Source organism: Ictalurus furcatus, chromosome 18, assembly GCF_023375685.1.
Source record: "Ictalurus furcatus strain D&B chromosome 18, Billie_1.0, whole genome shotgun sequence".
Lineage (NCBI taxonomy): Eukaryota > Metazoa > Chordata > Actinopteri > Siluriformes > Ictaluridae > Ictalurus > Ictalurus furcatus.
Window position 1 is genome coordinate 10,177,790 of NC_071272.1, and position 13,489 is coordinate 10,191,278.

The 13,489-nt window shown below is 37.0% G+C and overlaps 1 protein-coding gene across 1 annotated transcript in view; it reads left to right on the top strand.

Moving 5' to 3' along the window:
• Nucleotides 1-6,775: 6,775 nt before the first annotated feature.
• dacha (dachshund a) overlaps nt 6,776-13,489 on the top strand; it is a 127,304-nt gene continuing 120,590 nt past the window's right edge. Inside the window, exon 1 of the mRNA XM_053649373.1 lies at nt 6,776-6,847. The gene's annotated coding sequence lies outside the window, so the exon portion shown is untranslated. The remainder of the gene's footprint in view (nt 6,848-13,489) is intronic.

The window sequence follows — 13,489 nt, forward strand, 5'->3', positions numbered from 1 at the left end:
GATTAGAATTGAACACAAATATAATGAATCCAAGGTCACTCATGTATTTTTTTTCTGTTTGGACTATATACTGTTTTACCTGGTATCATTCTTGGCAATTGAAGTTCTGTTTTTGTTTTAGTCTAATCCTTTAGTCTAAACTTAGCATTTTGCCTCCATGGCATGTTTATCTTTGCTGGCATCCTTACTGAGTTTGAGAGATTGTGTGCTCATCTGTTAGGCTGCCAGTTTCTAGTGAGATTTTTTCCTGTCACACTGATGATTATCAGAGAAAAAATGGTCAAACTGCTCTAAAATTGGATGCATTACCAAAGAGGGTGTATTATATTATTATTATTATTATTATTATTATTATTATTACTTTTTACAATTTCTAAACTTTTGAAATTGTAAAAAAAAAAAAATTGCATTGATTTGCAGTGTGCACACTGCTTATGCAATTAGAAGCTACACTGATATGTGTGCTGCAGAATTTGTGAACGCATATTAATGCTGTTTCTATGTTCCTCTTTGAACTGTGGATGTGTGTTTTAGAAGAAAACATTCCTCTATTCCAGCGATTCTTATCCTGGGGGTTGTGACCCCCTGTGGGGTTGTAGGGTTTTTTCAGCGCTGGTGTAGTGTGCTACATTGCGCATTGGGGGGTATTGTTTTGAAAAACATTGTCTTAAAAGTGGGTCGCACTCGGGTTCCACAAGGTTAATAACCACTGCTCTATTCTGTCTTATGAACCTGAGGGGAGAAGTAGCTTCACTACATTTGGAGTGCGTCATACACCCTGACCTACAAATGATATGCCTACACAGTTTAGGATTCTTGTCAGATGTCTCTCTCTATCATACCCTCTCTTGTTGTCTGTCTTGCTCTCTCTCTCTGTCACCTTGATGCATATGTTTTTCGAGGTGATCATTATCACCTTTGCACAGTTGTATAGCTGCTCCCTTCTACTGACCCTTTCTCTGTGCATCTCTTACCTGCTGCTGTCCAACTGTTATTTTAAGGGGTTGAGGAATGGAGTGAAATGTATCTGAGTGCCACACTGTCAGTAAGAGGAAAAATCATGAACAGTACTGCCTGGAAATATCACTCATTATACCTGATCATTCTGATATTTTAAATGCATTCCATTTACCATTTATCATATATTGTCTTGACCTTACCAAGTGTAAGTTACATATGCATCATTCTACTGTTCTGTGCTATGTTTACAAATCTTGTGGTCCCTCAAATCATGCTTATATCTCCATCTATGTGTGTCTCAATGTCCTTTTTTTTTATTTCTTTTTTTCAGTACAGTATATCAAAACTCTAGGAACTGGCTAATACATAACACTGACTGACACTGTGTGTTCTTTTTTTTTTGCCAAGTTATATGAAACAGGAGAGGTGACAGATTGTGCCCTATGTTTATGTGCATGATCATAATATTCAGAATCAGTAAATTGGTACATCTCTATCTCCACAATGCACCAAATCGCATACCTCTTATCTAAAGAAGACTCAATTTTCTCTATCAGTTCAGGATTTCTTTATTGGTATAAACATTTCTATAAAAGCATTGTGAGCAGTTTTTTTTTCCCTTTTGCATTAAACACAGGACATCAAAACTAGAATGGCAGCAAAACCTTGACATTACACAGGCCTAGAGTGAAGTAGAAAGTATGCTAGGTACAGCGTGCAGTATGCATGATGCAAATTTCGTCATCTGCAGAGTACACGGAAAAATCGTGTGGCGCACATACAGTTTGCACTGTATGTGCGCCGCACGATTTTTTTGCGTGTACTTTGTACGCGCAGGTCGCACATGCACATTTAATTCTTTTTCACTATTTAGTTGTTCCACAAGGTGGCAACAGTGACCCAGGGCCATTGATTGTTAAGGTAGTTGAAGAAAAAACGGAAGAGACGGAAATGAGTGCAGGTTAGAAAGTACCCGCATTTGTATAATTCTAGCCTTAAAGAGTATAAGGATTTCTGTATGGGTGCTAATTGTGGCGAGAGACTGCCCAAGCATTGTTCTTCTTGTTGTTGTGATTCTTCTTCGTTGTCATCCTTCACAACAACAGACCTGATTTACTGAGCTGTACTGACTCTAGGCCAGGAGGGGTAGTGCAAGTTGTCGTAATGCACATGCATCAACCGTCTGTGTACGTGTACATGTCAAATGGAGTATACTCTGAAAGGCTATACATACGACTGTACGCATACGCTAGCTTATGCATGAAAAAATGAAGTATACCAGAAGATTTACACAGACCACGTGATGTAAATCAAACACCACAACAAGAACAATCTGGCCTTTTACACTCCTGCCCGTTAGAGTTTGCTTTAAAGCAGTAAATGGCCCCATTCATACCTGGCATTAACATGCGTCCTTGGTGATCAGATCACAAATGGTCAGCAAGAAGATGCATTGTGATCCGATCATTCAAACCACATTCAGAGGGGTCTGGGTAGCAAATTGCCAAATCATACTTTTGGAGTATGAACCCAAATACATCTCAATGCATCCCAGGTAGCAATGAAGAGTGGCCTAATTGACTGCATCTTTTTCCTAGCCAGAAAACATGTACAGATGTGGCCATTAAAAATGCACATGAATAAACCCCATGCATGGCACAGGGGCATAATTTTAAATTTTCCCTCTGCTGAAATAAAATGCACCTGTGGGTGTTTCCAGCTAAAAAATTTTTTAAAAAAATGAGGAAAACACAACAATTGTCAGCATCAACATATAAAAAAATGTGTAAAATGTAAAAAAAAATAGAATGCAGTTATTTGCAAATCTCATAAACCCATATTTTATTCAAAATAGAATGTAGAAAACATATCAAATGTTTAAAATGAGGAAATGTACCATTTTTAAGAGAAAAATAAGGTAATTTTGAATTTGATAGTAGCAACACGTCTCAAAAAAGTTTGGTGAACCTCTGCCCAGCTTTACTTGTGAGAGACTCTGCCTCTCTAAGATACTCTTTTTATACCCCAAAATTATACCATGTTATTGACAGTGCTTAACAGAGATGACCATCTCTCTATACCAGGGGTGCACAATTAGAATTCAAAGAGGTCCAGTGATCAACATTTTCTCCTATCAAAGGTCCAAACTAGAGATGTATCGGCCGATAAAGGCAATTTTTCACATACAATGATCAGGGCCGATTATATCCTGTCAATCAAAAGAGGGCGGGAAAACACGTATGTAAAGAAGATGTCTCTTGTGTGGAATGACAACAAAACTGCAGTTTGTAAGCTCTGTACTGCTAAAATGTTACACCGGATGCTGCAGCAGTGAAGCAGGAGTTTTGGCGTTGAGTAAATTTTAATTTTTTCGCCACGCGGCTCAAGCTGCTCTCTCTGAATTAAAGCGCCACTACACTGTTGAAAGATTTAAATGAAGATGAGTTGACAAAAAATTGCACCTAAAAATATATTTGTAGAGTACTATGTTTCATATCTAGTTAATTTTAATATGAGTTAATATCATCAAAAAAAAGTTTATATTATATTTTACCAGTTTGATGTTCAATGATGAAATAGAAATGCTTTTATTTGTGCTGAGTGAATGTGAGCCTAACAGGAGGTTTTTTCATAATTCAATGTTAATATGAATTAATAACATTCAATAAGTTAAGAAATCTTAATTTAATTTTCAGAATTAATAGTGTTAATGTTAATTTGAGAAATGTGAGTGAGTAATTAATTTGAGTAGTGTGTTTTCTGTTAATGAGACCAGTTACTGTGAAACAACTTCTTGAAATTAGAGATGCACCGATACTAAATTTCTCAACCGACACCAATAATTCGGTTATTGTGAGTGATATCGGCCGATATCGATAACCGATACCGATAGTTCTGCTTTTAGTACCTTCTTTTAAATTAATAATAATTAATTCCACAATTCTGAAAGAAATGCAAATAAAAACTTTATTCTCTCCATTTCACCAAGTTGTTTCACAGTAACTGGTCTCATAAACAGAAAACACATTACTCTAATTAACATTAACACATGAACTAAATTCTGAAGATTAAAGTAAGATTTATTAACTCATTGAATGTTATTAATTCATATTATCATTGACTGAATTCTAAAAAAAAAAAAAAAAACCCTGTTAGGCTCACATTCACTCACCACAAACAAAAGCATTTCTATTTCATCACTGAACATCAAACTGGTAACATATAGGCCTAATATAAACCTTTTTTTTTTTTTGGATGATATTAACTCATTAACATTAACTGCATATGAAACATACTACTCTACAAATATATTTTTCTGTGCAATATATACTACTTTCAACTGTGTACTGGCCCTTTAATTTGGTGGTGGTGGTGGTGGTGGGGGGGGGGGGGATTAGACTCAACGCCGCTTCACTGTTGCAGCGTGTAAAATTTTAGCGGTGCAGAGATTACAGAGCTAACAAACTGCAGTTTTGTCGTCATTCCACACAAGAGACATCTTCTTTACACACAGCACAAAACAATGATGTGTTTTCCTGCCCTCTTTTGATTGACAGGATATAATCGGCCCTGATCATCAGATGTTTTTAAACTATCGACTGATAGCCAGTAGCAGGGGAAAATTGATTTTATAGGCCGATATCAGTTATCGGTCGATACATCTGTGCATCTCTAGTTGAAATGGAGAGAATAAAGTTTTTATTTGCATTTTTTCAGAATTGTGGAATTAATTATTGTTAATTTAAAAGAAGGCATAAAAGGCAGAACTACCGTAACGGCTGAGAAAGTTAGTATCGGTGCATCTCTAGTCCAAACCATTAAAATGTCCAACATGTGCTATGATTTGGGGGCATATGTCGTTTTTCTATATGTATAGCAAATAAACAAAGTACTACATTTCAATAACATGTCAACAATATTTATTGCACGTTTTCAATGCAGACACATTAAACATGAGGTAAAATAAACATGCAGCCTAATCGTAAATAAACGTAAGCCATGTTCTCAATGTTCTCATTTTAAGCAAAACAAGACTGCATCTTCACAAAAAATAACAAAAGTGCCTGTTGGGCAGTGAATGCATGGGAGAGGACTCTGGTGGACCGATCATACTGGGCTTTGAGTTAGTTTATTTTGCGTTCCCTCACCTCAGACTACTGTGGATATGTTTGCTCAAAAGGTCTGTGCTTTGTCTCATAGTGACGCTTCACGTTGGCACTTCTTATTAGAGCCATGGTCTCTGAACATATCAGGCAGAGTGGTTTGACTGTCGTTGCGGGAAGGATAGGCAAAGAAAAAAAGATAATAATGGATGGCCGCTTAGAGCTTCCGTACGATTGGGTTCAGCAACAAAGAAATTCTTTGCGTTTTTGAAGAGGATGAATCCTGCAACTTTATCGCCAGTTACTTATTGACGTGTGGATCTCCCCTTCCCCCCAACTTTTATCACCTCTCAGCAGCGCTTCTCTTTGAGTAAAATGCTTTTGCCTCCATTGCGATGTCATAGACTGCAAATATGTACAAATAACTTGACCTGGATAGAATTTCTATGACTCTCCAAGTTTTATGCATCTTCTCCACCAATTTGATTAGCCATAAGATCATAAGATTACTTAAAGATGATAATTGCTTATTAATCGCCCAGTACATGTGAATCCAAAGCTACTCCTAAGCTATTCAAGCTACAGTAAGTGAGCATATGCATTTTACTCCCTGGATTTCCTAAAGAAACTGCATTCCTTTTCTTAAAAAAAAAGGGGGTTTTTAAAAAAATAATTTTTCTTGGTCACAATTGTAACTGGTGGAACAGTGAAAGTAAGTAAGTAAGAAATTATTAGTTTGTACAGGTACACAAGATATGATTCATGGGACATTTCTGCCTGAAAATATATTCAGTGGAAAACCATGCAATTAAAACAGCCTGTGAATTTACATGATATAGGATTTGCAGGACATTTCTGCCTGAAAATAAATGCAGTGGAATACTGAAGTAATAAAAGTGTGTGACACCGTTTCTCCAGTGAAAGCAATGTATGAAAGATGATCACTGAAGATGCAGCCATAATGACAACTGTGATATTGTTAAGTGCTTGCTAGTCTGTATTTGGTCACTTTCAGTCGAATAGCTTCATCATGTAAGCTTTTTCTTGGACAAGTTGAGTGACCAAAAACTACCATACCCTCAACCAACAACTAACCTGCTATAATTCCTGTTGGCATTTACGTATATTTTTATTTACTGTTTTAGTAAATATAACATGAAAATATCTGTTCTGACGGTCAGATTATTATTATAAGTATGTTTGACAACTTTGTATGATCACATAAAGTGTTAATCCAGTGAAATGTTCACTTCTGTGCTCTGTTGCAGCTTTCAATAAGATTGAATTTTGACCAATGCCAGAGTCCATGCTTCTGTTTACTTCTGATTTTCCCCTTTCTTAGCAGTTAACCTAATATTTGTTCATTATCTTTTATGGATATTTGAATATTAAAATTAAGCAGAAGGCACATTTCTAATATATATTGTTATATGTCAATGATATCCATTATCTGTCATCATAATAACAATGACTCCTTTTGACACACTCAAGAATGTTCTGCTTCTAGCCTGTTTCTCCACCAGCAAACTTTAGAGCAATATACAGTGTGACCCGTTCCTAAAATAATCTACAGCTATTCCTCCTTTGCAATAAGAAAATTGAGATTGTGTTCATAATCTGAGCATATTAAGGAAGATTTACCTAAAGTTTCCTTCTCTTCCTCTTCAGCTCTCGTCCTGGCCGTCCTCCCAAGCGTTCTCTAGGGATGTCCATGCAGGATGGTTCCAGGCTTCTGCCCCACAGTGTCCACGGCCTTCTGTCCCCAAGCCTACTCTCTACTACAGGTACAACCTGCTCTTTGTTTTTACTCAATTCTCTCACTCGTCTCTCACTTTGCTCTTGTCCTGCCATCTCTCTCGCTCTGCCCATAACTTGCTGTTCCTTAGTGCTCTTCTTGCTCTTGCCCTCCTCCAGCACTTGCTATTGTTCTGTTCTTCTCCGACATTCTTAGGCCTACTTTCTGTTTTTCCTCACCCAACTCCCACTATGCTCACTCACAGCTCTCACCCAGTTCTTTTGCCCCATTTGTACCATTCTCTCCTTTTTCCCTTGCCCTGTTTTAGTTATGTTCCCATCCTGCTCATGTCCTGATATTGTCTTTATTTTCCTCTACACTTGATAAGCCTTCACCCTACTTTGCCCATTCACATTGCCAAATAAACATTACTGGTCACTCAACTTAATCAACACTAGTGTGAAATCTATGAGGCTTATGAGCATGTAAAATAGCCAAACCCACAATATGCATTCACAGGTTACATCCTGCCTGATGATATTTCCCTTTTTGTCCTTTTTGTTTTGAAGAGCTTGCAAAGGCGGATTCTGCTTTCTTTCTTTTATCTATGCTAGCTTTTTCCACTCCGTCTTTCTTCTTGCCAACGTTTGCAAAATCAGCTCATATTGATTTTTTTCATCCTGTCCTTCAGTGGCCACTACTGCATCTCAAACAGAGGTTAAACTATTGGATTTGTGTGGGCTCCTATTTTTTTCCCTCTCACATACACATTTGCACTTCTCTCTCCCTGTCGTTTCCTTATTTTCTCATTACTTTATCACTTTCTAGTTTACATTTTTCTTTCACAATAATTGTTTCTATTTACAGTTTCAGTTTCCCTGTTTGCACACACTTGTACACTCACTCATCCTGTTTAGCTGTAAAAATTCCTACTTTTCTTAGTACACAAGTCACTTCTTTGTCATACCATTCAGTTGTCCTCTTTACTGCTTCTCTTTGGCTTGCTGCATTGCTGACAGTAGCAGCAATTTGGCCCAACAATGACCAGCACGGGTATCGATTGGTGCAGCATGAGTAGCCAGAGCAGTCAGTTAGCTTGGCTCCACTGATTGATTTCAGATGACTCCTGTTATTATTTCTGCTGGCCAGGGACTGGGCATAGCTACTATTTAAAATGCATGTCCACACTTTTCTCCATCCCCTATGGCCTCATCGCTGTGACACAGGGAGGTTCACAATCATCTTGGCAGAAAAAAAAAAACCTGACTGTGTAGTAGTTTGTTAGATATAGTTGCTGTAAATGTATATGTATTACAATGCATAACATTTGTTAATATATAAACAGTTTTAAAATAAAACAATTTTATGTTGAGGTCTACATTTAATCAAGCATCTGTTTAGTAAACTGATCAGACAGTCACAGTAATTGCAGTTGATATATTGGAATAGGTTTTGATGCCTCAGTTTACTTTTTTTGCTTTTCTTGTTATTTGCCTTTAACAATAGAAAGGATTTTCTTTTTTTTATTAATTTGTAAATTAGAAGTTGTATATTCAATACGTTGTATTGTATATGCAATATTTATTTACATCTACATACATACACAAAGCACAATCAAATAAAATTTTTTGTGTTGTTAAATGTTTATTCATTTTAGCAGGTGCTATTCAATGACACTTATGGTATAACTAGGTCCAGAACATTTACTAACCTCTGGGTACAGTTATTACAGTCAAGATGTAGTCATTCATTTGGATGACATAAAACACTCTTTATGATTTCACAATCTGTTGCACGTGTGAACATGGAAGTGGAGCTTCAGCTGTGGGCTTTACATAATTTTGTCAATTTTATATCTAAATAAAACTGTTTAATTTGCATAAAGTACTTATCATGTATAATTTTGTCAATACAATACATAATTCAATTTAAAAAACTGTATGTGTTTCAGCATTTTATATAGGTTCTTCTCAGGTTTTCTCAGCATTATTAGCAGCCATTTACACAGATATTTCCACCTAATGTCATAAATAATAGGAACAAAATGACCCACTTGGCTTGGCCATCCTTCAGTGTGTATGCACAAGCATTACTCCCCACCAAGTATGAGGCATAGTGAGAGAAAGGATTCATTCTCAGGAAAGGTAGAGATATTTTTTTCCTTGTGTAGAAATGAGAGAGGGGTTGAGCTTGGTCAGTGAGAAGATGAGATTGAGGTACACTTAGAAAGAAAAAGGGAACTATAGGGATTGTTTGGAGGGGAGAAGAAGAAAATGTGTGGTGTTGTAGAATTTATCTTGCATTTAGTCTCCCAGATTGTTCTTGTCAGAAACATCATAAGGGAGCAGACAGTGGAAGAAGGAGATCCAGAGTTAGAGAGAAAGTGAGAGATATCCAGGGTTTTTACTGTAATCTTTCATATTATGTATCGAATACATAGTCAAGTCTGGCCTGAAGATCCTTCATCACTCTAACCTCTTTTTCCACGGGTTTATATAGTACAGATTATACAGTATAGTTGACTAAAGCACTTTTGACAGATCAGGAGCTACAGCTAGAACAATAACCTTTAGTTGCTTGGTAGCTTCAGGATAGTATTTTTTGCACTGCTGTTTGACTTCCACTCACTTCACTCATCTCTACTCCAGCTCCAGTCTTGGTTTGTCCACTGGTTGTCAACTGTTAATACAGAACTGATGGCCCACATAAAATGCTGAGATGTCAAAAAAGGACACATCCATCCTGTACTGTACTGTTCTCTCTCATCATCTTTCTCTTTTTCTCATACATACATTCCCTGTAAATACATACTTGTAGGGGATTAATTCACTCACACTTTCCTGATATAAACATGTGTGCTAGTACACACACACACACACACACACACACACAAACACACCCCCACGCACACACATTATATATTCACACCAACATGCTCTCTCTCTCTCTCTCTCTCTCTCTCTCTCTCTCTCTCTCTTTATGGGTGAAAACAATTTTAGGCCTGGATGGTGACTTTGATGAATGATGGGTGCCATTGGGGACTGGACTCTCCATCTGCTTATCCCCCTCTCTCTTAACACTCCCCGCCCCTTTCTTCCATTGTTCTGTCTCAATAATAATTGAAACTCAATAACGGGCTATTTAATGCTATGCCTCCATCTAAACCTAACCATAACCTTAAACTCAGTAACCAGAATGAAATATTTAGTTTTTTTCTTATTTTGTATTTCTCATTTAAGTTTTCATACACACATACACACACACACACACACACACACACACAAGCACAACAAGGCAAATGTCTGCTCTGTTCTTTTCGATTGTTTTTATAGTGTCTTAGACACACTTGTCTGAAAGGGCTAAGTAAGCATGTGCATTAGTGTGTGTGTGTGTGTGTGTGTGTGTAAAGAGAGTGTGGGGATAAATAAAACATGGAGGTCTGTTTGGTGGCATATGGGCTGACCCAGTGTATATTCTGCATTCTGATGAAGTTAAGTCTTTCATTTGGTGAAAGAGAGGGGGGGGGGGGGAGCTGCCAGGAATATAGATATCTCAGCATGTGTATTTACATTTATTGAAATGTCTGTTTACATTTCCTGTGAACAACAGCACCATGACAGAAAGAGCAAATGGATAGCACACAATGTCTTTTACATCTATTACACACAGTGAATACTGGTTATAATCAAGTCACAATGCCAATACTGATAATTGTTTGATTTTGAACAGTTAAAAATATAAATTCATCACATACTAGTAAATGTCCTATGCTATATTTAGCAGCACAATAATGTATATTTTATGCAATAATAGCTTCCATCCCACAAATCTCCTTTTCATGGACAGATTAAAAAAAGCAAAGTGAATTAAAAAAAGCCATCATGCACACACACACACACACACACACACACACACACACACACACACACACACACACACACACACACACACACACACACACACACACACAGACAGACAGACAGACACAGAGAGAGAGTCCCATTCCCTAGGTGCATAGTTGGGTGGTCTGCAATCCCTATTTAATGAAGGCTGTTTCATCGGAGGGAGGGGTAGCTTTTTATTTTTACTATTTTTTATTTGGATTGCAGTGTGGCCTATATGTCTTCAAACACTCGGAAAAGATCCATTATTGCAGGGAGAGTCTGTAAAAAAAGAAAAAAAGGAATAATTACAAGAGCACATGCTGATTCTGATGTGTGAGTAGGGAAAGAGAGAGAGCTAGCATGCCTAAGTGCTTATTTCCATTGCTCTTGTTAAGAAGACAAGCTTGGTTGCATCCCTTTGAGTTCCCATTACTTCTCCTTCAGTTTCTCTATTGATCTGCTAAGCAGGGTCGAGAGGACAGGAAAGAAGTAGACCCTTTTTTCTGTTTTGTCTTTTCAAAAATTTGGTCTTCTTTTAGTGATAAACATGCTATAAGCTCACAGACAGAGCTAATCAGGACTAAAACTGGAAGTCAGAGGATGTCTTTTGTAATTTATTTATTTATATTAGGATCTTTACATAACAGTCTTAACAATATTTATTTAACAGGAACTGTGTCATGGTTTTTCAAAGATATAATTTTTACATTTCACAGTATAAAATACACTATATGTATGTGCAGCATAAATGAGAATCTTTGGCTTGCTTACTAAATTATTCATCTAGTAGGTGATATTGATTGCCAATAATCTTTTTACTAACATAAACTGAACAGGTTAATGTGGGTATTGTTTTATTATTCACCTGTAAAACATGTCCTCCAACAGGAGGGTGTAAAGTAACATTATGTGATGATCAGTGGAGATAAATAGTCTGTTAGATAAAAAGACTTTAAAATGTGAAATAGTAAATATTTCACACTTTTTATGTTCTTAATGAAAATGAGAAACAGCACAGGCTATCAAATAGAAAACTTTCAAATACAAATCACATTATCTCACAGGAAGTTATCAGCTAAATATTTTCATTCTATGACTAGACCATGAGCACAGCAGCAACTTAATTCCATTCTTCTTCAAAGTCAGACTTATTATATGTCATCTTTGAAGAATTAATCATTATTGAGATGTCCACCTACTCCGTCAACTTTATGATATTCATCAGTCTGTTTGTCAGCCGTTGGCCTCCTTATCATAGCTCTGGCAGTGCTAGCATTATAATTAGCCACTTAATTAGTAAAGGGATCTTGACTGACAGTTTGGAGTCAGTGATTCACGCTCCTAATGACTGTCTGTGTGTGTGTGTGTGTGTGTGTGTGTGTGTGTCTGTCTGTGAGCCTGTTGGACATTTTGCCAGGGGCAGAGCATTTAGACTCCTCTTAATCTTCACCTCAACTGGGCGCTAAACCTTCTTGGGCTATTTTTTAATAAATCCGTGTACGCTAGTGATGGAATTAGTTATGCCAGATTATGAACATGTTAGTCTGTCTCAAAGAAACACACACCTTAGTGTGCTACCTCAGTCTTAGATCTACTGTAAGAACTGTAACCTCATTGTTTCAATCACCACAAGCAGCTTGGGCTAATAATCCTTGCCACTAGTGTTTTCAGAATGAAATAACAAATTACTGTTAAATATAAAAATTAGCCAAGTGTGAAGAGATGTGACATGGAGGACAAGCTACTGAAAGTGAAAGTGATTTCACAACCCAATGTATAGATGATATTGCTGTACAGTTCCTAAAAATATGGCAAAGCAATTTCCAGGTTGTGTAAATTTAATGAATTACATGATTGAAGTTAATATGTTAATACATGATTGAAGATAAATATGAAATTGATTTACTATTATTGAATATGTAGTCCAGCAGTGAATAAAGGGTATATGATTATATAAATACTCTGGATGTATGCACATGAATGCACACACAGCAAATGTGCATTTGTCCTGCAATAAGACAACAATCCAAAAAAAATCTTAGCTATCTTAGCTAACTTCTAAAAATTAATACGTAATTGTTACATCCATCTTATCTATCTATCTATCCATCTATCCATCCATCCATCCATCTACACATATGTACATATCAGTTCAGTCAGTTTATTTGAACACAGATATAATGTGGTTAATTCATTCTCTCTAAAGGGTGGCTGTGGCTCAGGTGGTAGAGCAGGTTGTCCATTAATCGTAGGGTTAGTGGTTCGATTCCCGGCCTGCATGACTCCACATGCCAAAATGTCCTTGGCAACCCCAAGTTGCAACCCCAAGTTAGTGCCTTGCATGGCAGCTCTGCTACTATTGGTGTGTGTGTGGGTGAATGAGACACAGTATAAAGCGCTTTGGATAAAAGTGCCATTTAAATGTATTTTTAGCAAAATATAAAATATTACTGACGAGTCAAACTCTCACACAGCCGCACACTCAGAGCCGCTATGCTCCTCTAATGCGACACACACACACACACACACAGACATCCTTACTATTCTTTCATAATTCATTTACAGTGGGATTTAGATTTAATTTTGTGTACTTATGTATTTGCTGGTGATGGGCTCAACAATAAGAGCCAACATTAACGACTCAATTATTCATCTGTACACCTGGAACAGATGATGCCTGCACTCAGAACAGGACCAAAAATAGTCTACTCTGACACGACACACACCATACACATTCTCTTACAGATCTGAGTGTCAGTAATTCACACACATGCATGTACGCATGCACACCCTCTCTGCATCCAGCC